The sequence below is a fragment of the Sarcophilus harrisii genome, chromosome 3, assembly GCF_902635505.1.
Source record: "Sarcophilus harrisii chromosome 3, mSarHar1.11, whole genome shotgun sequence".
Taxonomy (NCBI): domain Eukaryota; kingdom Metazoa; phylum Chordata; class Mammalia; order Dasyuromorphia; family Dasyuridae; genus Sarcophilus; species Sarcophilus harrisii.
Genome location: NC_045428.1, coordinates 525401035 through 525428465, shown reverse-complemented (window position 1 = coordinate 525428465; position 27431 = coordinate 525401035). Strand labels below are relative to the sequence as shown.

The 27431-nt window shown below is 39.7% G+C and overlaps 1 long non-coding RNA gene across 1 annotated transcript; it reads right to left on the bottom strand.

The window, feature by feature from the left end:
- Window positions 1-528: 528 nt before the first annotated feature.
- On the bottom strand, window positions 529-25647 carry LOC111719838. The gene is made up of 3 exons (XR_002769798.2): window positions 25561-25647; window positions 2423-2540; window positions 529-1047 (listed from the first exon to the last, which is right to left on the bottom strand). It is a non-coding gene; the product is annotated as an uncharacterized LOC111719838 (long non-coding RNA).
- Between the last annotated feature and the right edge of the window lie 1784 nt (window positions 25648-27431).

Below are 27431 nucleotides of genomic sequence, written 5' to 3'. Positions count from 1 at the left end.
TAAAAGTTAGAGAAATATAAATATTATTGACACAGCTGACAGGATTGGTAGCAGAGGGCAAAGAATTGGGGATAAAAAGACTAGGCAAGTAGCAGTTTTCCCCATGAGTAATGACTTTCTATTTTTCATTGCCATTTTCCAGCTGTCCTGGAAGCATTTCAGTGGTTCAATTACCTTGTGTAACCACTGAAGAACCAGGGACCTGGGGCATTGTGACCCACTCCCTCCTCCAAAGAGTTCTCTGCTCTGGACCCAGCTGTGCTGTTCAACTAGGTTCAGTCCTGGGAGATCTGGCCTCTAAAGAAATGGAGGGTAACTGGGCTTCCTCCTCTCAAGCTCTACTAAGTCCTTCATCCTGTATATCTCGCACCTTGATGAAATCTTTCTACTTTAAATAATCTATTTCAACTACAAATCTCCAGACAAAGTTGGAAGGAATAAAAAAAATACTCATTGTACAATGTCAATCAGATAATAGATGGATATCTGTTCCTTTTCACAAAAGAAATGCTAAAGGACAAAGGAAATTCATAATGTTTATTAATAAGATGACTTAAAAGGGGATCCAAGAATTTAACTTGCAACAACTATTACAAAATCTCATGGGACAGATATTTAAATCTTTTCAGAACATAAAGCACTCTATGAGCCTACTGACTGGACGTTCCACAATTCACCTTGGTTCTGCACTGTCCAAACAGCTCCCGGGCTAATCTTCTGCTGGTGAACATTTTTTTCCCCAAAAAAAAATTCCCCCCATTTACTTGACTGACTTGATGGACCTCTGGATCTCTGATCTCCTATGATCCTCTCCAAGGTTGGATATGTTCATCTGAAGATAGGTTCAATCTTCTCAGCATTGTGTGTGGCCTATTGTAAATATATGCTTAATAATTGATCCCCCACAAAAATTGAAGAGGCAGCCGGGGACTCCAGGTGCATGCTCCCATGGTTGAGTCTGTGACATCCATGGGAGTAGCTGCCATGTGGCCAGGGGGTCCAACCCCTCACCCTTTCACTGAAAGTTTCAAAGTTATATGATGTCACCTGGAGAATCAAAGAAAGACTGAATCAGAAGCTATCTCTTCTTTTAATGGATATAGTCCCCACTCCCCTGCCATGGTCACAGTGCAGAATAAGAACCAAAGGAAATAAGCATATTGTTTGCTTCCCCCAAAATATGTAAACTCTTTAATAGCAAGGTATTATTTCATTTTTCTCTTTGTACCTCTAAACATCAAGCACAGTTCCTGGAACACAACATGTGATTAATGAACACTTGCTGATTAATTGATATTGTCTGTCCTATTTGACTGTGAACTTCATAAAGGCATGGACCATGTCTCTTATTCATCTATATGCCCCCATTACACTTAGCCCTTAGCATAGTGCCCAGAACATAGTAGATGAAGGACAAATATTTGCCATATACATCCTGTATGTTATCTTCTTTAATTCTTAGAATAACCCTGTGAGAGTAGACAGTATAGGTATGATTAGCCCCATTTTATAGATGAGGGAATTAAGGCTGACAGGTTAAGTGATTGTTAACAGACTACACAGCTAATAAGTGTCAGAGTTGGAATTTAAATTCGGCTATCTTCTGATTTCTTATTTCTGGTTTTTTCCCTATTGTACTACATGAACTCCTAAGGGATTGGGCAACCACATGAACAAAGGGAAAGAAATGAGAAAGTACAGAACACTAGAGGAAGTGATAGAAGACATAATTTGGCTGGTGAAGGGGAAAATGTGAATACCATGAATGGGATAAGACAATTCTGGAACAATAAAATGGTGATAGATTGTGGAGGCTTTGAAAACCAGAGGAAGGACTTTGAAATTTAAGCAACAGGCAGACTTTGAGTGGTTTTAAGCAGAGAAATAAAGTAGCCAGGTCTGTGAATAGAGATTACCTTACTGTAAGGTACTTCTCTTTTTCAAATTTTTTGTCATATTTTTCCTCACCAATAATTTTCTGCATTGGACAAATGTTGATTCAAACCCTAATCAGCTTTACCATACCTCCACTTGAGCAATTTTTTAAAAGGTGAATAAACGGTTTATAACTATTCCTTATAAAATTTGGAGCCCTAAGTTTCATTTTAACCACTATTATTTTATATTTTTTATATATTTTTTTCAATTTAAGTATATCTAAATTAATTCATTTCCCTCCATTGGATCTCACAGGTCTCTGGGACATTCGTGATCACCTAATCCAGCCTCCTTATGTACATTGAGGCCTAAGGTAATGAAATTAACTCAAGGGTATAATAAGTGACCAAGTCAGGACTAGAACCCTGCTTAGCTTATTTCTCCTCATTCCCTAGCACACCTGGCTTCTTGACATCATTTAGAGAGTTTCCAGTTTCTCTTAGTGCTTTCCTTTTTGCTAAACTCTTGATTGAGAGAAACCTACCTGTTAATCCTTCTCGATTAGTCTCCATGACTTTTTCCCCATTTCCTCCTCAGGCCTCCTCCCTTTGGCAACCAGCATCAGCCCCCGTCATTTTCATCCATATCGTCATTAATGTTCCCTTTAAGGCACAGAGTGGCTTGTTAATGATAGTATTCATTCTTGTTCAGCCTCCTCTCCTTCGGTTCCTTCTTTTAAGGATTTTTTAAAATTCTCTTTTCATTTGTTTTTACTACTACAATTCATGTAAGTCCCTCTCACTATCATTTACCAATTCAACAGTTACCAAGTCATAAAAGTGTTTGGCCACAGAAATTCATTAGCTGTCTACTGAGGTGCAGAGTGGTTCTGATCCACATTAATAGAGGCACAACCCACAATGATGAGATTATGAATATTCCTGCAGCGGTTCTTAGCCTGGGTTTCAACATAAACTTTTTTTTTAATTTCATAACTATATCTCAATATAATTCCTTTCCATGTAGTCCTGTATATTTTATTTCACTTAAAAATATTATCTGAAGTCTTTCTAAGACTGCCAAAGTGTCCATCACACTCATTTTTTCTCTCTCTCTCTCTGTCTTTTTCTCTCTGTGTATGTATGTCTCCCTCTCTCTGTCTCTCTTCTCTCTCTCTCTCTCTCTCTCTCTCTCTCTCTCTCTCTATCTATCTCTCTCTCTCTTTCTCTCTCTGCCTTTTTCTCTCTCTGTATATGTCTCCCTCTCTCTGTCTCTCCTTCTCTTTCTGTCTCTCTTTCTGTGTGTGTGTGTGTCACTGTCTCTGTCTTTCATCTCTGTCTCTGTCTTTGTCTCTCTTTCTCTCTCTCTCTTTTCTTTCTCTCTCTTTCTCTCTCTCTCTTTCTCTCTGTCTCTCTCTCTCCTTTCCTCCCTCCCTCTCTTTCTCTCTCTCTCATTCCTCCCTCTCCCCCATCTCTCTCATCCCTCCCTTCCATCCCTCCCTCCCTTCCTCCCTCTCTGTCTCTGTCTCATTCTCTTTCTCTCTCTCTCTTTGTCTCTCTCCCTCTTTCCTTATCTCTCTCTCTGTCTCTCTTACACACACTTCTATTCTAAGGCACAAAAGTATGTTCAACAGGTAAGTTTTGTTTCAGAATTGCAGAACATGGAATCCAGGAGACCAGAGATAGAAATCTAGCTAAGAAACAGAAGGTTGCCTCAATGTGGGATTTAACTGCTGAACAAACTGCCTTTGGAGTGTGCTCTTGACCAGCTTCCAATACAGGATCCTTCAATGAAGGATAAGAATGCATTATGTCATATTTGAGCCATTTCAGCAAAGTTTGGCCACTTGGAGCTTACTCTTCCTTCTTTAAAGGTCCTAAACAAAGTTTCACTAGGTTGCCCTGTTGCCTCTTTCCTTTCCTACATATTATTCTTTTTCCACTTGATTTCACTGTTCAGCTAGAATAAATATGATTTCCTTCTCTTCAGGTTAGGCTATGTTATGTTCTATTATATATTTCTATCTAATCCTTGTGCCCATTTTCCACAGATGAAACACTGCAGTGAACTTAATTGTTACTTAGTCCATATTGATAGTAGGCATGAAGTAAATGAATATACCTTCAATTGTTTAGGAAAGAATATATTAAAACCCTTCTTTATCTTTTTCAGTCACAGTCTCAGGAAATCAATCAGTATTTATTGAGAAGCTACTTTCTGCTCAGGGTAGAAGTTTATATTTATTCAATTCAATTCAATTAATAAATATTTGAATGCCTCATGTGCATAAAACATTTTACTAAGTACTACGAAGGATAGAAATGTATCACTTGAGGTTCCCATGGACATATGAGTCCTCACAAGGCTTGAGGTACTTTGTAAGTCAGCACTGATTTGAAACTCTCTCAGAAGCTCCCACTGATCTATTCTATTCAACTACACTAAAAGGAAACTTCAGGTTAAAGCAAATGGCATCATAACCAGCAGTATAACTAATCCTAGGTGACACCCTTCTGACCTGATGAGAGGTACTCTGAAACCCAAGGGAGATTAGTTAAGGAAGCCCTCCTTAACCAAAGTACATAGCCCCATTATGAAGTTAAAGTTGAAATAAAGTTAATTTGCTACTACTAAGTAAACCAAAAGCTTAATGGTGCTCAACAATTCCCATTAAAGTCCATGGATTCCAGTGACTGGCTAAATCAATCAACAAGCATTTATTATTTATCATACACCTGGCATTATGCCAAGTTTTGGAAAAACAAAGAAAGAAATCCCTGTCAACAAGGAACTTAACATTTAAATGAGAGCAATAATATGTAAAGAAATAAGAATGTGCAAGATACAGGGAGATTATGTAAAAAGTAATCTTAGAAGGGTAGATTGTAGAAGTTGTGGAGACCAGGAAACCTATCCTGTAGAAAGTAAGACCTGAGCTGAGTCTTTAAAAAACCAGGATTCTAAAAGAAAAAAGGCATCGTGGAAGACTATATCTGAGCACAATCAGAACAAAGGCATGAAGAAAATAGAGGAGTATTGTGGATGTGGGACAGTAATAAGCTTCAATAATAGGCTGTCAGAGTGTGTGGAGAGTAAACGTTAAAAGGACTGGGAAGGTAAGAAAGGGACTGGTTAAGGCGATCTTTTAAATGCTCAACAGCTCCTAGAAGTATTTGATCCCAGAAATAATTGGAAACCCTGGAGCTCAGTGAGCAGGAGAGTGAAATGGTCAGTCGTTTTTAAACTTTAGAAAAATCATCTTGGCAGCAAAGTGGAGAATGCATTGCAGTGGGAAGAAACTTGAAGCAGAAGGCTTTTGTAATAGCTCAAGTGACAGCTGATGATAGTTTGATTAGAACTGTGGATATGTGAGAAAAAGAGACATGAAAGAGATGTCATGAAGGTAGGAACCACAAGATTTATTAATAGATTGTATACTTGGAGTGAATGAGAGTGAGACACTCAGTGCGATACCAAGACTATGAGCCTGGGTGATTGAGATAATGCTGTTGACCTTGATAGAAATAGTTAAGTTGGGAAAAGAAGAGAGTTTGGGGGGTAGCGATAAGTTCTGTTTTATACACACTGAGTTTCAGAAACCTACAGGACATATAGTTCAAACTGGCAGTTGGTGACATACAAAAGTCTGATCTTGCCAGATCTCCCAAACAGGGTAAAGCAGTTTGTAACTTCCCCTTTAGTAAATACTGGCTCTGGTACCCAAGTTACATCATGTGAGCCCTTTCTACCTCAGAAAGTCATGGAAGTCCATCTTTACTCTGCTATCTCATATCTCATCCCTCAGCCCAAGTGCATACTTTGGAGATGATGCTGAAGATAACATAAGGGCAAGATGCTATTGGTCTATATCCTAGCTTCTTAAACTATGATTCATAACCTCATTTGGGGTCTCATAACTGAAGGTGGGAGGTTACTGTTAAACCTATATGCCAGGCGCCACGTGAAAATTTCTTGGTCAAAAGGGTATCTAGAGTAGAAAGAGTTTAAGAAGTCGTTTTATATAAGTCCGTTATTATAAAAATCTCTGTGTGAATGTGTGTATATAATAATAGCCATATTGCTATTATACATGTGGCCCATCAGGCCATACTTGTTGTCATCAGCAATGAGACATTATGGTGAAGACTGCCTGATCTCCACAGGAAATGGGAAACTGGCTCTCTATTTTGCCTGGCAGACATCTGGAAATCCAGCTCACTTTTGTACATTATAGAATGTCCCCTTACCAGGACTTCTAGTAGGAAGGAAGCCCAGAAATGAGCTTTTGCTGATCCGAGTGCCCAGAGGACCCCCACTCCTGCTTCAAGGTGGAAGGAAGGGACCAGAGGATAGCCTCCAACTGGACGGGGCATATCCTCAGTTCCTTATCACTCCCTTCAGCCATTCAGGGCAGCTCATCTCTTCTGAGATCCTCTGTAGTCTATTCAGTTTACTCAGTCATCAAAGACTAGGGAGTTCCAGTCCCTAATTAAACATTGTCTGTTGTCTTAGGTTGCCCCACTCTGTGGAAGCCTCTTACTCAAGAGCTGTATGGTGCAATGGCTAGATTGTTGGACCCGCAGTAGGAAAACCTGAGTTCAAACATGGCCTCAGAAATTTGCTGGCTGTGTGATCTCAAGCAAGTCACTTAAATTGTTTATCTATTTCCTCAACTTAAAGTGGAAAATGTACTTAACTCACCAGGCTGTGGGGAGGATCACAAAAGATATTTGTAAAGCACTTAGTACCATATAAATGTTAGCTGCTGCTCCAACTACACTACCAGTGGGTCACTGCTTCCATTCCTGTAGGTTCAATTCTGTAATGGGCTGAGGTTTGAGTTGATGCACTGAGGTCCCAAGTACGTGAGGCTAAATAGTAATTGGACTATACTCTATTAAATATACATGATTGGATAAAGAATGGTCCCTGCCCACTCTCAGTGGAAGTCCTGATGTGTTGTAGAGGAAATGGCAATTTTGGTGGGTGGAGGCAGAGAGAGAGACAGGAAGAGAAGCTAGGAGAGATTGGCCTGGGTTCCATACTCTCAGCTGCTGGTCGTGTGGCTTCTGGTCTAGTTAGCTTCTTGACTCAGCTACACACATTGCTATTGCCCATTCTCTTCCACCTCCGATCTTTCTTCACTGAGAATAAAGACTGACGATTTTCTCCTAACCTGAATTCCTGACTCCGGCTGATTTTAAAATACACGGTCTTCACACAATTCTAACTCTGATTCTTTTAAATTATAGATAGATTATAGATATAGATAATCAGATTTCCTTTCAGGATCAAACAATCTTCCTCAATCTTCTTAGAACAGGTTGTTTGGCCAGGAAGGTACATTTAAGCTAGGTTGTATGGGAGGCTGTTGGATGCCAGGCCAGAGGTTTGGGAATTTATTGGCTAGGCTCTGGGGAGAGCTTTCAAGAGTTCTGGGGCAGCAGGGAATATTAATCGGGAAGCCATGGGTATGACGGATTGGAGGGGAAGAGATTAAAGCCACAGAAACACTGTCTAGAGACCACTGCAGTAGTCAAGGTGTGAGGTGATGAAGGCCTAAACTAGTAGTGGTGCTAGTGAAAAGAAGGCATGGATACAAAGAAAGAATTTGCCAGAGTTTTTTAGTTAAACAGCCTGAGTCTATTAAGCATTCTAAATCCAAGAAGAATTTATAACAAAGGCTTGGGAAGAGAAAGCAGCAGACTAACAAGCTTAAATGAATACAGTACAAACTGTGTATGTAAATTGGCAAAAGATGGTAATGACGTGCCAGGCCTTCTACTTAGTTAAATGAGAGTATTGCAGTGTCTTTTTATCCCTGAAATGATGCCATCTTTGGCAACTTTTCCATTGCTAAGTAATTTGTAAGTAGCCCTTATCCATGGTCTCTGTAATGGCATTACTCCACAGCTGGTAGTTATCATTTCTTCCTTTCCAGATTTGACTTCCAAAATAAATCATAAATTTGCCTCTTCTGAAGCTTATGTCATACTCTTTGATCCCTAACATCTGAATCCTTATTAAAATGTCTCTTGGAGTCATCTTTAGTGACATTACAGTAAGGGTTCCCACAGAATAATCCCACTTGATCTTGCCTTTGAATTTTATTTGGATGATGAATTGTCCTTTGAAAGTCTATGTGATCCTTCTTCTGGCCCCCAGAGACTGTAGTGGCCTCCCTCTGCTTTCTGTTGTCCCTCCCACTGTCCTTCTGGGACCAGGGGAAAATGAAGATACTGTCCCACAAGAAAGACCACTCTATACCTTCCTCATTCCCCAGCTGCCTCATACTTCTCATCCTCCATTTCCTTGCAAAACTTCCTTTGCTGAAATTTTTACAAGTTCTTCCTCCAATAGAGTTCCCATTTACAGCTTCCAAATGCTTCTTTCATAGCTGTCCAGGCCTGCAGCCAAACGAAGAAGGGATGTGACGAATGAAGAAGGGATGTGATGCTCTTCTTCCACCTTCCTCATGGAAGGAAAATGTTCCAGGATGATCCCCTGCTTTAGATCAGGGGGTTTTAACCCTTTTAATTTTTCTAATGTCACGGCCCTGAAATCTATGCATAGAATGAAATGCACAGGATTGCAAATAAAACCAATTATATTAAAATAAAATTATCAAAATATTAATTTTTAAAGTTCATAGACTGCCACCTCCCCCCACCCAAGTTGGATAAACTGGCACTCTCTCCTAGCCCCTGCCCCAGCCCTTGTTTTCCTGACCTTGCTCCGCACGGCCTGCCCCTGGGCCTTTTTTGCTCCTGAACTCTCATTTACCTCTTTCAGATTAACCCTCTGGATGTGGGTTTTTGTGAACTTCTGGTTGTAACCTCACCCCAGATTTCGATTTACCTTCCGGGATATTTGTGTAGACCAGGCTTCTCCCTCCTGCCTTCCTGCTTTGTGGCTCCCAATCCATTCCTTTCCCCAAACACACCCACGAGTTTCTCCTTCCTCCCTCCACCACCACCCAGATCAGGGACAAGAACCTGAAAATGACAGCTTTATGTAACAGATAATGCAAACGCTGTCCTGCCCATTTCACAGATGAGAAGCTGAGACCCAGACATGTTAAGTGCATTGGCCAGGGTCACCCGGTTAGGAGGTGCCAGAGCCAGGAATCCAAGTGGATATTCTTCCCACCCCATCTCTGCCTCTCTTCTCAGGCTCCATTGCCAGTCTGAAAGTGGAGCTGACATTCAGTAAACTTAAGCTGATCTCCAAGAGAAAACAGCTCCAGGCACTGCACCAACTGGGCCTCCTGGTCCACAACCAGAGCCCACTGGGCTCCTCCCCATCCAGGCCTTTCTCCAATTGCTCTATTACTTAACTCCTGTCCTGCTCCCTCTTCCCCCACCCGTTGGCCATTTCCTGCAGTGATGAGAGTTTATTCCTCTTCTCAGCTTCAGGGCTGTTCCTGTGGCTGTTAGCCAGGAGGACTCGCAGTTCCCCCAAAGTAAAGTGCCTTCTACTTGCAGGGCATGGAAGAGGAGGAAAAAGTGCTGGGGATGATGGCTCACAGTTCAACCAAAGTAAAGTGCCTTCCAGGAGAAAAAGGGCTGGTGATGGTGTCCAAGGACCTGGAAGCCCCACCTCTGAAGCAAGTCACCTGGTACAGGTGCATCTCACTTTCCGCATGTGTAAGAAAAAGGAATTGAACTAAATGGCTTCTGAGGCCTCTTACAGTTCTAGATTGAGAAGAATATGGCGTGAAGCAGGCAGAGACAGTCTTTACAATAACAATGTGTTAAGAAAGAAAAAGGAAATTTGTTGGACTTGGCTGCCATCAGACTTGAACTGGCCATTGACCACTTCTGAGAACTTAGAACAACAATTTCACTGCTCTGGAACTGCTTTTTAACCTGCAACCTTAATGGCCTTCCTAGTCCTTCCCAGCTCAGGATCTCTGATGCTCTGAAAAAAGATTGAGTCGTCAGGGGAGAGCTAGGTGAGGGTGTGCTGGGGCCAGCTTGCACTGGCTTAGGAAGCTGAGGGTTAAATTATTAGTGTAAGTATTTGGACCTGGAAATTGGCAGGAACTACAAATTAGGGTTTGATTTACTATTTTGTGGTTCATCTAGACTTAAAAATGTAAAAGTTAGAGAAAATGCTAAGGATGCAGATTAAATTTAAAAGTGTAGTATACAATTATTGGGGAGGAAGAGATAAATTATTACGCATGTTGTCACACCCTTACAGTTAGGCTTCAATCTCAAGGAAAGCCCTTTTTATCTGCATACAAAATCACCCTTTTGCTCATCATGTAGAAGCAAATTCAGCAAGTATGAAATACTAAGGTTAAAGTCCCAGCTCCAGCTGCTTGCCTGCAAGTACCACTGCCAATGTGCAGTTTAGGATGCCCTTGATAACTCTGACTGGCCCATCTTTCAGGATCAGAATGACTTAGTTTCATAAGTAACTTATCACTACCTCTTTCTGCCCACTTCCCCTGCTTCCTCCCCCTGTCCCCTTAAGCCATGGATTATGAACGTGAAAGCTTAAGGTAATATGTAAGGATCAGGAATAGATCATAGAGACTGCTGACCCTTCCTAATTAGCATGGCTTCACCTCCAGGAGGAAGTATGGTTTTTTGTTTGTTTGTTTTTGCCACAAGATTTCCCTATTTGGGGGAAGGGGAGATTCGGATGAGCTCTTCTCCATGTGACCTTCTATAATGATTATTTTCTTGTATCCAACCTGTCCCATCCTGCCACATAGGGCAGCAAGTCACCTTCTCCTCCCCTTGCTGGAATGAGATCCCAGCTTACTTTAAGTAACAGATGGATTTCACTGACCTGCTCTAAGGTTTATCAAGTGTTCAGGCTCCTAAAATGTTTAATTGAGGTTAAGTCATGTGCCCCAGGTCACCCACCAAGCTGGTAATAAATCCAGGATTAGAGCTCCCTGCCCCCTTGTCTCCAGCCTGTGGCCAAGTGCCCTGAACTAGACTGCCCCTCCCCATTTTTAAATATAAGAACACTGACTTCATGAACACACATGACAGCTATTTTTTAGTTTCTCTTGGCAGCTCCCTCTAGTAAGCTTTAGGGACAAATTTGGAAATTTTGCCAGGTTCTCCCCACCCCACCCTTTCCGGGGCTATTTGGGACAAGAAGTGTTCAGTAAATCCCCAAAGAGTCACAAAAGCATCACCTTTGGTTTGCCCAAAATAAGCAGAAAATCACAAGGGCTTTATGAGACCTTAAATGGTTTTCTAATAATAGCTAGCATTCATAAAGTACCTTAAAGTTTGCAAAGTGCTATATCTATGTTATCTCATTTGATCCTCATAACAACCCTGTGAGACAAGTGCTAATATTATCCCCATTTTGCAGATGAGGAAACAGACAAAGAAAGATTAAGTGGCTTAGTCAAGTTCAGTGTCTGAGGCAGGATTTGAAGCCATCTCTCCAGGATCTATGTTCTATCCACTGCACCATCTTGCTTCCTTTTCCTAAACTATAAAAGCTTCCATAATGGGCAAATTCTGGTAGGCATAGTTGGTACGGTGAGTTTGGGAGGTACCATGTTAACTTGTAGTTTTGCAGAGTTGAGAAACCTGTTTTCCCACAGACAACTGTGACAGCAAAAAGGGATAAAATGGGGCACACAGGCAGGATCAGCAGTCCCTTGTTTGAAAAGCTTTTGTGGCATAAGGAGTGGGAAGGTGAGGAGGGGATTCAAGAAGGGAAAATTGCAGGCACTCACTGTACACACATGAAAGCTACTCAGATGAAATACCCAGGCCCTACAAACAACACAGAAAATAATCCCAGCAATGACAGTGCCAAAAGGCCAGTAAACAGGACAGTTGCAACTCTGAGATCTAGGTAACTAGTCCCAAACTAGTAGTTTAGTAGTTAGGCAGCTTAACTAGGGAGCTTAACAGGCTGTGGCTACTGTTACTGTTGGGAAAAGTGGGATTCAAGATATTGGGCTAGTAGATGGGACCCCATGGTGGGGGCTGGTTAGAATTTTTCTGCATAAAAAGTAAAGTTTTGAACTTTATTTGTATAATACCACATACATTCAGATTCTTGAAACCATTCATCATCTATTCAAATTCTTAGCTCCTCATTTCTATTGTACCTTATCTTGTCCCAAACCAACTCAATGGATGACATCATTTGAAATGTTATTATTTTCTTTATTTTCTTGCTATCTCTTCTGCCTTAAATTTCCTCAGGAATTTTAACTAAGATGGAAAACCTCCATCAAACCTGATTCAATACCTGCATCCTACCACTTTTAGAACGGCACATCTAAGACTTCTGAGCAACCTGAAGAATTGTTAATAATGTCCTTTAATGTCTCTGATGCTCGCACCCTTTCACTTGCCTTTAAATTGGTGATGCTGCTTTTTAAACCCCAAATCAGGACACATGATCTAACTAAGAGATGTTACTTTTGCTAAAACTCAAAGGACACTTTCTAGGTTTTTATTAGAGCTCCCTAGAAAAATATATGTAGATACTAGAATGGATTTCATAGATCATCTGGTCTAGCATCTTTTAATTAAAATCAGGTAATTTAGTCCTAAGGAGATCACAAGATTTGTTTCCGGCCAAATAGTAACTAAGGAACAAAGTTAAAGTTTGGGTCCAATAACCCTCATTTTAGAACCAGGACTTTTTCTCCAGGGTCATGTTGCCTCCACCAATTGTTTTCATACCTCCATGTTACCCTTCATCCTGATTTTGCCCTCAGCAACTTCAATTCATGAGGGAAAGCTTCCCTAGCCTGCTAATGGGTCAGTAATACAGAATGTAAGACAGAGTTTTTGTTAGCATGTAATTGAATCCCCTACCCAAGTCCAACTTGAACCTTCTTCACAAAAAACAAAACAACAAAAAACCTTTAGTGCTTTCAGGATGATAGCAATTTTTCCAAGAATACTCTGCTCCCTAAAAAGCTGGTATTTAATTTGATTTTTGTGATATGTGAGCTTTGGTAAATCAAGTTAAAAGTAATTTGTCCCTCAGCTATTTATTTAGCAATTTATCCAGGACTTTCCTCTTCTCTTGTCATGTTCTACTTTGTATTATACTCATGGCATATCCCCCACTGAACTATAAGCTAGGTAAAGATAGGAACTATATCATTTTCCACATTTGTTTCATAGGCACTTAGCTGTCTTGAATGTAGTAGACCCTTAATAAATGTTTCTTGAGCTTTGGGGACACTCTTTGACAAAAACTGTTGGGAAGGGGCAGTTAGATGTAGCGATGGAGAGAGCACCAATCTTGAAGTCAGGAGGATCTAAATTCAAATCTGACCTTAGACACTTAACTCTTAACTAGCTATGTGGCCTTGAAAAACAACTGATGAAAATTGGAAAACAATATGGCAGAAATTGGATATAGACCAACATCTTATATCTTATAGCAAGATAACATCAAAATAGGTACATGACTTAAATAAATAAAGAGTGATATCTTAAGCAAATTAGGAGAGCAAGAAATAGTTTATCTGTCAAATTTCTGAAGGGAATAATTTATGACCAAAGAACATATAGCATTACAGGATATAAAATGGATCATTTTGATTGAATTAAATTTTAAAGTTTTTATACAAACAAAAACCTATGCAATTAAGGTTAGAAACAAAGCAGAAAAAAAAAGAAAGCAGAAAACTGAGAGAAGAGAATTTTTTTTATACAGTCTCTGATAAAGGCCTAAAACCTGGAAAAACTAATACAAACTTATGCAAAGTAAAACAGGGAAAAATCAGGAGAACATTGTACAGAGTAACTAACAACCAACAATATTGTATGATGATAACTGTGAATGACTTAGCTCTTCTCAACATTACAACGATCCAAGACAGTTCCAGAGAACTCATGATGAAAAATTCTATCCACCTCCAGAAGAAAAAAAACTGATGAAGTCTGAATGCAAATTTATGCACAATATTTTCACTTTGTTTTTTGTGGGTTTGTTTTTTTTTTGGGGGGGAAGGGGGATTCTGGTATATGTCTCCTTTCATAACAAAACAACATGGAAATATATTTTGCATAATTACACATCTAAAACCTATATAAAATTGCTTGGGGAGGAGGAAAGGGAATGAAACAATTTGGAACTCAACTTTTTTTTAAAAAATGAAAGTTTAAAATTGTTTTTAAATATAATTGAAGGAAAAATATAATATTACTATGTCCTCAAAAAAAAATCCACATATGTTTCTTGAATTGAATTGAAATGATTTCAGGGGAAGAAGTTGCCAGAAATAAATATGAAATATTTTTCCTCAGATATTTTAAAGAATATGCCCTTGAACATTTGGGTCTGAGATAATTTAGATGCAATTCTCTTTCTCATGGGATGAATAAAATGACCAAGTTGCATGTAATTGGTGAGTAGGTTGATAGTAATTCTAGCTTCTTGAAAAGTGAAAGATCTTTATGTTTTCTGTTTTGAAAATTATGAGAAAATAACTTCACAGGAAAAATATAAAACATGGCATTTTGGTCATATTTGGTCATATTATCACATTCACTAGGGACAGCTACAATGTACAATGAATAGAGTGCTAAACCAGAAAGACTCACTCATTTTACTGAGTTCAAATCTGACCTCAGACATTTGTTAGCTGTGTGACCCTAGGCAAGTTACTTAACCCTGTTTGACTCAGTTTCCTCATGTGTAAAATGACCTGGAGAAAGAAATGGCAAACCACTCCAGTATCTCTGACAAGAAACCCCGAATAGGGTCACAAAGACCCACACACACTTAAAAACAACCACATTGACCTGGATGACACAGCCCAGTAAGATATTACAATACCATTGGTAAAGGTTCATTTCATTAAGAAACATTACACTATGTTTTGTATATAATATATCTACTTATAGTCAGTTACTGAATTCAATTTAGAAAATATTTGTTAAATATCTAAGGGTCAAAAAGTAAGAGTAGTTGGCAAATTAGAATTTTGGAAAAAGGCTTAAACGAAATGTACCCAGGGTAGACAGAGATAGCTCAGGGAACAAGAATTTGAAAAGCCCTAGCAGCACATCTACTTAACCATCCAAAACCATTTTGTGTAATTAAGACCCAGGTTACAGTATGACAATTGACTGAAAGCCACCAATGAATCTCACCTTAATAGATGGCAACTGTGCTAATCAGCCCTTTGGATGGCAAATATTGCTAGGTGATAAAAGCGCTAATGGACTATTGGCTAATCTGGTGCTAAAATGCTGCTTCAGGAAAAATGAATTCCCAGAAGGGAAAGGTTGATGATGTGAATGACAGGAACAGCTGGAGCCACCTGAGGTTTCAATGATAGGGAACAGGTTATTGAGGTGCAGAAAAAACGAAGCCTGATATTATGGGGAAAGAATGGAGGGAGGGAAGGGACTGTTGTAAACTATGCTTCGGAAGCTCCACTCCACGAAGACTTAGGAGGGAGTTCTCTGTGATCTCCAGGGCTCTGCCAACTCTATAATTCTACAATTCTGCTTCTCTTTTAAAGGTCTGACCTGTCTAATTCAATCAAAATGCATCTAGCACCTATTATAATTAAGGCATAATTAAGGTGTCAAGATTTATGAATAGGCAATGCATTTGGTCTGTGAATATAAAACAGTAAATAAAAGAAAAAGCATCTATGAAGAGCCAGCACTATGTGCCAGACATTGTGCTAGGTATTGGGGATTCAAAGACAACAGTGAAAGAGCCCTGGGACCTTGAAAAGCTTACCTTCTATTGAGAGATCACCAGATATGGGAGAGTTGGGGTCAGGAAAGGGAATTTGGGTCTTGGAATTCACAGACATTATGGGCTATTTTTCAGAAGCTGGGATAGAAATGAATAAAGGGTAGTAGCGGGAAGAGGTGGGGCATGAGGGCAAGTCAAGGGCAAAATGCTCCAATAGGCCCTAGTTTCCTATCAAATGGCTAGATATTCTGGGGTTAACCATGTAATGGTGGACCAGATGAGTTTTCATTCACTCACCTACCAATTAGGACAGCTGATCCTGAAGAGGAAAGCTCAGAGATAAACAGAGTAAAGCAAAAGCAAGACTACACTCAAGAAGCTTATGTTCTACTGGTGCTTCTTTTTACCTCACTGTTCCCAGGCTTTGTCTATACAGACAGACTGTCTTTCAGACAGAATTTGACAGAATCAACATTCTTTGTGTCATGCAAACAAAGCATAGGAGATGCCTTTAAAAATCCCTCCGGTCCTTGAGCTGTAATGATGTTCCAAAGACTACAGGGCCCTGGAGAAGGATTCAGAGTCATTCACTCCTGGAATGTAGGCTCTGGAATGGCCCTTAGTGATGGTTTAGTATCCTCTCCTCTTTGTACAAATGGAGTTGAGGCCCAGAAAATAAAATTATTTGCTCTGTAGTTTACACAGCCAAACCAGGCAAGACTAGAACTCAAGTGTTCTGTCTTCTGCTATGGCTTATTTGAGAAACTGCTTTAGGTAGGTTTTATTATAATTTAATCTAACTTTTTTGTTAAAGAAAGCTGGGAAAATATTTTATCCCTCCATAAATTTCTTCTGCCCTCTACTGTACTTCTACCTACCCTAATAGGTCAGTATAGTATTATGAAATAAACTCCTAAATAATTAATGAATGATTATAAAACACATGGTACTTTATATAGACCTAGATGATACCACTCAATAACACAATGTCAGTGTCCACCATTATATTTGTATGTAATATAGCCTGTTGGAGCCAGTTCACAATTTAGCAAGTGTTTATCTGGTTCCTCATACAGAAGGTTTAGGCAGTAAGATTGGTTTGAGAATTGAAGATTTGGAAAAAAAAAAAAAAAAAAAGGAAAGAAACAAATATGTCTATTGGAGCATACTCAGTTACCTGAATTTTATTTAAATACAATATAAACCTGAAAAAGACCAGACCTTAAAACAAGCCAGACCTTCCTTTCTGAAAGGAATAATAGAATCTTTGAGATGATGGACTAGGAGAGGTATATAAAGGAGGGTCTTTGGGAAAGAGACCTCCTCCACCCTAGCATTTCTTTGCCAGCTGTCACTAGATGTTGATAAAATTTGTAGCAATTCATATGACTTTAGCTAATAAGCAAGAAATGATCCACTTCCCAAGACAGCAAGCAACTGGCTAAGATCAGAGAATACATTGTTACTAGTGAGCTCTCCATCACTGAAGTTTAGTGTAGGCTAGATCCCCATTTATTAGAAATTCAGATTTTAGATTAATACTGGTGGTCTATATCCCAGCTTCTTAAACTCTGACTTGCAATCCTATATGAGGTCTTATAACTAAATAAGGGAGTCATGAAATTATGATTTATTATCAGTAAATGTTTAATTTATACCTATTTTTATATCTATATACCCAGAGTTATATAAAAATTTTTCAGGTGAAAAGAGTTCTTGCATAGAAAAAGTTTAAGATGCCCTGACTTGGATGACTTCTCAGATCATCTTAATTCTGTTATTTTAGGATTCTGTGGTGCCATGTCACTTTAGCATAAAAAGTCCATTAGAATATTTTATTTCAATCTCAATCACAAATCTCTTGTGAAAAGACTGAAAAATTCTACTTTATTGATAAAATCAATACCCCAGGTTCATAAGATTTGAGGTTTATACTTGAAAAGAATCTTAGAGATCACCTTATCCAACTTACTTGTTTTGCAGACAACAAAATGTGGCCCAGAAAGCAGGAATAATTTGCCCAATATCACTCAGTTAGTAAGTGACAAGCCTAGAGCTCAACCCCAAGTTCTACAATAACAAATCTGGTAATGTTTCTTACCCTAAGGCAGGAAGGAAAAAATTAATCATTAGTTGTATTTTCAAACTGGTTTATATGATGCAATAGGTTGATTCTTGATAATCCAAAATTCAATTATTCCATATGCTGATAGCAAAAAAAAAGTGCTATATACACAGGGAATTGTGAGTGTTTATTGAACAAATGAATGAGTATAAAAGAAAAAACAAAAATGTTCCATGAATCATCGTCTCTTCCCTAAGCAGACACAGATAGGACATAATAAGCCCTGAAGACTCTCCTGTTTTGAATCACATTCTTAATATCAACTCAAACATACCTTTCACTTCTGAAAAGAAATGTTATTTTCCTATTATTTATCACTAATTAAATCTTGGGTTATTCTGGGAATAGTTAGGTTATATTGTTTGAGCTTCATTCTTGGGAAATCCAAGCTAACAAGAGAAATTGCTGGGTTGGTATTTGTAGTACTGATTTCTGCATCTTTCCCATTCTGTCCTCCAAGATCTCAGATAGAGTTTCTCGGGTATCTATCTACATCTGACTATACACCCCTCACAGAATGTATATCCTGACACACAAGTGCTTGCAATGAGCCTCAGACACATGCTTAGAATTCCTCAATCAACTGTGAAAGAGGCAAAGAAAGCCCCAGGGAAGAAAAGCAGACATTGGGCACTTTTGAACTCATCCTGCATATTAAAAAAGAATTACATCTTAAAAGCTATAGGAAAATAATAGCCAGAATTTCTAGCTGACTCAAGAGAAGGACTTCACAAGAAGAGGGGGTATGTTTGGTATGCTTGCAGGCTTTGCTTGTTCCCAAAATACTCCCAGGAAATAATTCCTTTTCAGAAAGACCTCACAAAAGGCTGGATTTATGGCTGGTGCTTCACTAATGCCCTATAAAGGCAACATAACCACCTATAGAGAAACTTGAACTGGCTGACTGTATGGGTAATACCCATTCAGGGCTCATTCACCGATCCATACCATCACTGGCAGGGCAGGTCCCCAGAGGGTGGCTATAACTATTACCAGACCTCTAAAGGTAACCCTGAAGATGGATATCCTCCTAAATTCTAGCTCATGAGCCTCTACCGACTTGCTTCTCCTTAATCTCCTTAAAAACAGTAAATTCTGTTCTTTAGCAAAGGCATATATTCAAATGGTATAGGAAGGCAATTCTTCTAAGGCATTTTTTCCCAGCACTAGATGCATGCTCTCCCACAAATGCATCCATAGTCCGTGACGAGGAAAGGATAATCACAAACTTAAAAATATAATGGAGGTGAGGCGCATGTACAAGGGATACGTAGGACCAAAAAAACACACAGCCTTGGAACCTCAGTTCTAAAATTGACTTTGAGTTGTTCTACTTCTCAACAAGACGACTTTTCAGGGAATAGTGTCTGTGCTGAACGGGCAGTTCAGATAGCTCCTGAACCTCCTGAAACTCAATCCTCTGACCTGTTGGAACTTACAAGGTCTCAAATAATCCTTCATCAAAAAGCAGGAAAGAATTGAGAGAGAAAACTATGGTGTCTTCCTTGCAGGTTGTGGGTCTGCCTGATAATTGATGCAGAGCCAGGGCAGGAGGGTGGGGAGGGTGGAAGGCGTGTGATAATAATAGCAGTTAACTTATAGAGAGCACCTATTATATGTCTGGCACTATGCTAAGCCCTTTATAAATATTATCTCATCTGACCCTCACAACACCCTGAGAGGTAGGTACTATTTTATCCCCATTTTAGCAATGAGAAAAATCAGGAAGTAGGTTAAGTGACTTGCCCAGGATGACACAACTACTGAGCAGCTAAGGCCAAATTTGAACTCAAGCCTCCCTGACCACATTCAGCACTCTATTCAGCGCACCACCGAGATGCCCAGCAAGGAGCAGGCAATGGGTGCTGTCTCTCTCACTAGGCAGAGGTGGGTCTTGGTTTTTGCCTCAATCACCCAAAAGGCAAATAAGACTGATGGATACTTTTTTGTATGCACACTCTGTTCTGGCTCAGCAGCCAACCAACCTTTTCTTTACAATAAAGGGATTAAAAAATAGCCAGAAAATGTTGGCACCCTCTTAGAAGCAGAGAGGTGGACTCCTCAATGGCACCTCTTCCCAATTTCCAGAGGAGGCTAACTGACCAAAGGATTTGGGCCTTCACTGGCCACTGTCATGCCATAAAAAGTAAATGAAATAGTCCTTCATCTGACCATCTAAACCTGAGGGGGAAATAATACGCTAAAAGAAAAAGTTGTAGAACTGCATTTAATGGCAAAGGATGAAGATGGTACATGAAATAGCAGGACTAATAATATAATGATGTTTTTTAGAGTTACAATATTAGTGACTGAGGACTCAGATAAGATGCGCCCCCATCCCACCCCAAGCCAAGGACCCATTGACAGGACTTAAACTGACTGTCCTGTCACATATCAAAATATCTCTAACCAAAATTATCATCTTTCCCCAAAAACCCTTCCCTACTCATATGTTCCCTGTTATTGTTGAGGGCACTACCACTGTCCAGTCCCCAAGTGTCACCCTCCACGCCTCTCACCCCAGCATCTAATCTGTGATCAAACCTTGTCAAAATTGTGTTTGTTATGTCTCTCAACTATATTCCTTTCTCTCCTCTGACATTGCCCCCATTCTAATGCAAGCCCTCATCATCTCATGCTCTGACAATTGCAAGAGCCTAGTGGTGAGTCTGCCTGCCTCAAAATTTTCCCTAAAAATAATCCCTAATCATCATCCTCCATTCAGCTCTCAGGGAACTTCCTCAAGCACAGATCTGACCTTGTCCTCCTTTTAACTCAAAAAACTCCTATTCAATATAAAATTGGTGTTCAGAGACATTTATAACCTGCCTCCCTTACCTTTCCCATCTTCTTATTACTTATATCCACCACACACTTGCCAAGAATTCTTTGACTTGTGGCACTTTGCTGTTTCTTGAACAAAATACTTCAAATGAGGCATTTTCAGCAGCTGTTCTCCATGTCTGGAATTCTCTCTTTCCTCATCTCTACCCACTGGCTTTCCTGATTTCTTTCAAATCCCAACTTTGTTTAGGAAGTTTTTCCTTTTCCCTTTTAATTTTAGTGCCTTAATATTTACCCGTTTAGAGGGTTGTTGTACACTGCAGGTGGTCTTTCCCATTAGACTGTAAGCTTCTTAAGTGCACAGAATGTCTTTTGCCTTTCTTTCTGGATCCCTATATTTAACACCCTATCTGGTACCTCTAAGGTACTTAATAGATGCTTACTGACTGAAAGGCTGAGTTCCAATTCTACTATCCAGCAAGTTACTTCCCTTGTGTGTCTGTTTTCTCATCCTCACATAGAGACTATAAAGAAAGTGCTTTATAAATCTTTTAGAAAGGTATTATTATGTATTATTATTATTACTATTATGTGGAAATAACTTTTCTAGCAGTTTAATCTAGTTAAAATAATAGAAAAAGGCTACCAAGTAGATATATGACATTTATAAATTTTATATATATATATATATATATATATATATATATATATATTTATATTCAAGCAAAGGCAGTCAGGGAGCTCATCAGGCTCTCGATCCTTCCCTGTGCTGTCTAGACTAGGCTCCGTGGAGTCCATTACCAGGATGGTCATTCAAGCAAGGTTATGTAAGGATTGATAAATAAAGGTCAAGAGTACAAGTCTGACTCAGATGTTGGGTGTAGTTGGTAGAGGATGGGATCATAACAAAGGTGGCAGATCAAAAAGCAAGAGCTGAGCTTTTTGCCCTGGGCAGGGTCCAGGGTAGCACAAGCCCAGAGTACACCAGCTTTCTCTAGTAAAAATGGGCAGAATGTCCAGGTCAGAGGGCAGCAGCACAGATAAAATCAAGATAGATTGCACCTTGGGTAAATGTGTCATGGCTAATGCTGCCCCAAAGTCATTGCACTCTTGGTCATGACATGCAAGGGATGTTATCTGGGATTGATTCAATGAGATGTGTTCTCACAGGATCAGAGCATCAGGGTAAAGTGGGGGTGAGGAGATTGATGTTCCCACCCTTAGACCTTTATTCATCACTTTGTCTTCCTTCATGTGCTTTTGTAGATTTGCTTTCTTTTAGTCTAGATTTATTCATTTGTCTTTTGCAAAGCAATCAAAGTGGTATAACTAGGCCAGGGTCACACAGATAGCAGGTGTCAAGTTCTGAGGCCAGATTGGAACTCAGAATCTCTTGACTCCAGGGCCATTGATCTTCCTGTTGCGCCATCTACCTGCCCCAATCTAGGTTTATTTATAAACCTACAAACATTTTGCAAAGAAAAAGGATTTCCCCACTGCAGTTAAAGATAACAAGGAGGCTAATGTATCTAATGGCTAGGGATTGGTGATAACCAAAAAAAAAAAAAAAGAAAACTATTAAAGAAAGAGATTAGCCATCAGGTATCCAAGAGTGAAATAATATGGAATTGCCTTTAAACACAGGGGGCCTCATTCATTTCATCCTTTATATCCTATCACAGAAAGATCAACACAATTTTATTTGTGCATTTCCCTTCTGTCATCCCCTGCCCAATCTTAAGGCATTTCTAATGGCTACTATCTAATCACACATTCCTCAGATCAAAGCAATTTATTTAATGTTTCTGTGCCTTTTTAAATCTTTCCTGTAAAATTAGGATTGAAGTGCTACACTCTCACCCTTGAAATTCCCTCAGAGCCTGGAATATTGCTGACTTCCATACTGGCATCATATTCTCATTGGGAAGTTTTTTCTGGAACCAACTTTCACTCCCCTTTTGTCTGTGCTTCTGATGTTTTTCAACTTCAGGAATCATGTTTCTTCAACATTTTCAGTTGACTTTTATGTGTTTTCACTAGAATGCAAGCTCCTTGAAAGTCTTGAGACTTCTCCCTCCTTCCCTCTGCCCCATCTCTGTCTCTGTCTCTTTCTGGCTCTGGCTCTCTCTGTCTTTGTCTCTGGCTCTGGCTCTGTTTCTCTATCTCTGTTTCTCTTTCTCTCTTGTCTTTCTCTCTCTGTCTCTGTCTCTCTCTCCCTGTCTCTGTCTGTCTGCCTATCTGTCTGTCTCTGTCTCTGTCTCTGTCTCTCTCTCTCTCTCTCTCTCTCTCTCTCTCTCTCTGTTTCTGTCTGTCTTTTTGTCTGTCTCTCTGTCTCTGTCGCTGTCTGTTTCTGTCAGTCTCAATCTCTGCCTCTCTCTGTCTCTCTGTCTCTGTCTCTGTCTCTCTCTTTCTTTCTCTCTCTCTCACTTTTATTTGTATCCCCAGATCTTAAGACAGCACCAGACACATAATAATTCTTTCAAAAATTCTTACCATGTCTTATCTAACCCATACATCTCAGAATTGTTGTGGGAAAAAAAAAACAAGAGAGAGAATGTCTGCAAATTCTTTGAAAAAAATTTAAGTAGCATACAAAATAAGTAACATATAAGGGAACTAATGAAATTGATGTCACCTAAATTTAATCTGTAAAAATTCCCCAATAATAATTTTACTATTTGCTTTGCTAAATGTCTGCCTACTATCCAAGCGTAATAAGCATTTAGTAGGAAAGAAGCTAAAATGGCTGAGACTAAGCTGCTATCCTCCAGATCTGGAATGGGACTATTTCCTAATCAGTAAAAAATTATGTTATCCCCTAAAATAGAACTATATCCCTAGACTGAAAATATCTGTTGTGTAATAGACACATATAATTCTATCCTAGTATCCCTTTTGAACAGAATAAAGTGAAATAATGATAACCCAGTCACAATTGTGCTCCTATTCTCCACACAATTGGACTGCCAGTCTCCAGAGACATTCCAAATCTCTATAAATTCCTCTTGGTTGCAGACTTCCTAGGACTTTATCATAGGCCCTATGTTCCACAGATAATTACTACAAAGGAAATATCAGAATGTACTACTTAATTGTCTTAGAATTTAGAATGAAAATTAATAAGGTAATGAATGAAGAAGTAAGGGACTACAAAGCGTGATGAATGGTGTGAGCATGTACTCCCTATCTTCCAACAGAACTCTCTGAGGTGACACAGGTCTTCATCCTAAACCATATTGAATTCACATACATTTCCCTTAAGAGAATTTAGGCTTATTAAAGGAAGGCCTTAATCCCAGTGCCTCACACAAAAGTTAGCACTTAATATATACATATATATTATATGTTATATAATATTACACATTATATTATATATATATGCATTAATAAATTGACAACTAAAAGAAGATAAAAGGCTAATTAACCAAAGCACTGGAAATGCATTAACTAGACCTAAGGCATGTTGACTCAGGTGGTCTCACTCTAAAAGAGATGCAATAAGTTGCAGAGGAAGCGGTGTTGGCAGGAAGTGAGTGACAGCTTCAGAACCGGCCCTGGAGTGTAATAGCAGGAAAGTGATAGACTGGGTGATGTTAAACCTGATGCACATAAAAGAAAGAACAACCCCCTGCAGAGCTTGCAGACCCAGAAGGCCTCCATGAAGTGACAGCAGAACCAACATCCCAAAGATCAAAGGGTCAACGAATAGAATCAAAGAAAAGCAAAGCAGACCCAGACCAGGACAAGGAGGGAGGAAGCCGGCACTGGCTTCTCATCTGAAATGTGTAACCCTACACGGAGTTAATTTTCTTATTAATTTTTATTGAAATCCAAGGTTCCATTTCATCTTTCTGCATTCACACCATCCAAATAATTCTTTGTTTCATTCCAGAGTTGAAAGCCAGTATGACTGGCTTTCATTGCAACCATGAGTTGTTGTGTTTTGTTTTGTTTTGTTTACCTCCTAAGGGAAACTCAAACTCAGGGTAGTCCTTTTTCTCAAGCTTCCAATAGAAAATGAGCTGGACAGAGGTTGTAATTCAGTGGCCTAACTCCTCAAAATTCCTTCTTCTGACAAGGTAAAAGAAGGAAATTCATGACACAAAAACTCTGCCCTATCTCTGCCTCTACTAGGTTAAAATCTCTGGAATTAGGTAACAGAAATACTAAGAAGACAGACTTTTATAAAAAGATGCATAACAAGATTGTTTCCTCCTCTGTATTTCATAAGAATATCAGCCATTCAGAAGACCTCCATTCAAGCTCCTCCTCTAATTAGCTGTGTACCTTTGAGAAAGTCCTTCTTACCTCTCTGACTATCAGCTTCTTTATCTATAAGATGAGAAGAGCTGAACTAAGTTCTGAAGCTCTAAAATTCTTCTGTTAGCTGAGAAAAACAAATTATACCTGATGCTTTGTGTAGGTGTGCAAACAATTTTCCCAAAATCATCTCTGACATAAAGTGAAAGAGTCCTGGCTTTTCTGTGCCCTTTTCCTTCTGCTTTGATGAAGCCCCAAAGTGCTTCTTTCTGTATATGTCACAGTCTGAGGAAAACCTCTTTGGGAGGTGGGGGTGAAGATAAGGGAAAGTTGCCTCTCTTCCCCTGTAAGTATGGGAAGCTGGTTCATAGCTGCCACATGACTGTGTCACTTCTTGCCCAGCAGACAATCAGTTCCTTTCCTTCAGCATCAGTACTTTTGTCTCCAAGAGTCAGTTTTACAGTCACCCATACACCCACACACACCAGCTCTACTACCACCACCAACAACAAACTAAATTTTTCATTTAGAAGCTGATAACCCAATGACTAAAATTTTCTTTTCAAGAGATTTCCAAGAAGGCAATGAAGACTGGTGGTCAAAGAGGAAGCAGTTCTGGCCTCAAAATCAGCCAAACTTTGAATTGAAGTCCAGCCTCTGTCACATACTGGCCAAGTGGCTTGGATCAAGCCATTAACTTCTCAGGACCCCTGGTCCCTCTGTAAGACTCTAAGTTGCAGAAGAGCTGTCCAAATGCAATGGCAAAGGAAATTTTCCTTTGGGAGTTCCCCATACCAATGAAGTAACAGATAAGACAGAAACGTTTCACTGACCCCAAACCCTACCTCATGTAGGCCCGGTGTTTCTGAAGACTCAGATAATCACTTCTTTCTAACTCTGAGTCATCCGTTTGCTGACAGACTGAACTAAGCTGTGTGGACTATGCCACGGTGAAAAGGATGAGGGTGAGGGTAGGAGGAGGCTGGGGGTGGAGGAGCCAGGGAGAAAACCCCAGGCTGGAACATTATGTTCATGTCTGATTCTTGAGCCCGAATGTTCAAAGCCAAGGGTGACTAAACTCCTGAACTTCGAACTTTCCTGAACTTGCATGATATTTCCTAAGTTGTCATAGCTTCCACTGTTGTGCCAGTCTGTGGCAAACCATGTAGGCTTTTTAAGAGAGAGAGCAAAATAAAGCTGAGAGGCAGCTTGGAGACCTTCGAGTCAATAAAGTTTATTGACTAAAAAAGTGAAGGGCAGGAGTATATTTTTGCTTCTCCTACCTATCACCTACCCCCTCTGCTTCTCTCCCAATGAGTCCTCACCTTCCTCATCTAGTCTGCATTTTTCATTTTCTATTCCACAATTAAACTCAAGGTAGCTACCCTGGTTACTCTCACAAAACTGACAGATAAAATATTTATTAAACACTTGCTGTGCTGAGCTTTGTGTTAAGCCCTGGGATACAAATACCAGTGAACAAGGTAGTCCTTATCTTCAAAGAGCTACAGCTCTCAAGTTGGAAGACCCCAATGGTGGGGAAGTGAGGAAGGTGAGAGGGGAAGCCAGTTCTTCAGTTGGCCCCATGGAACAGTGGTCAGGAAATGGTTTGGAGGCCTGGCTCAGGATGAGTCAAAATCTCACCAGTTTCCCAGAGGACAGAATCCAAGGAATGAGTGGAGAGGAAGGCTACAATGTGTTTTCGTTTGAATTAGGAACATCAGGTTGACTAGTTTAGGAGTTCTGAGGTATCTCATTCAGTATCCCTTAAGGTCCAAAGCCAAGAGGTAGAGCCTCTTTTCTAAAGACAGTACTTGGATTCCTGGTGTGAGCAAATACTTTCTTCCTCAATTCCATCCTCTATCAGCACCCAGGCCACGCATTAAATCATCATCTAAGAGAAGCACCAGTGAAATTACTGCTCCTCCCCTATCCTCTGCTCCTATCCAACAACAGCATGTGTCATGAAGAAAGTGCTTTAATGAAGCAACTCCATTATTTTTGGAGTCTTTGTGGGCACAGGGGCTTCGAATACTGGAGCTGGATTTAGAAGAGACCTAAGTTCACATCTTGCCTCAAACACTTTATTAGTTTAATGACTCTGGATAAATGACTTGATTTCTCTCAGTCTGGTTTTCTTCAAAGATATAAAACAAGCATATTTATAACTGTTTCCCCCACAAGGTTATTGTGATAGTAAAAAAAATAACATATGTTAAGTGCTTTGCGAACCTTGAAGTCCTATACAAATGCTGGCTATTATTATGACTAAAGCTGCTCCCTGGTGAAATAAAAAATCTTTTACACAAATGTTCTTCCAGGGATGCTGTATGTTTTCAAATCTCGGCACCACAATCTCAGAGTAAGTAAATTGTAGATGATCCAAAGAACAATGGGAAAATAAGCACAACTGGCTGCACCATTTTTTCAGTGATTCATGCAGTTATATGGTAAGACTAAAAGATCAATGTGAAGGGTAGGTTGGGAGGGGGTGTTACCACAACCTGTCATGTTGGCTACCAGAGGGGTTGGACTTGGTGGGTCTCTGACACTGTCCCAAGCTACAGTGGGCTTGCACATCAAACCCAGGTAAGAAACAGAGCAGGTAGAAGCTGCTACACTGATTAATAGACTGTGAGTATCCCTGTGCTTTCAAAGAAGAAGAAATGGGGAGATGCAGTCAGAAGAAGAAGAAAAAAGAAAGAAGAAGAAGAAG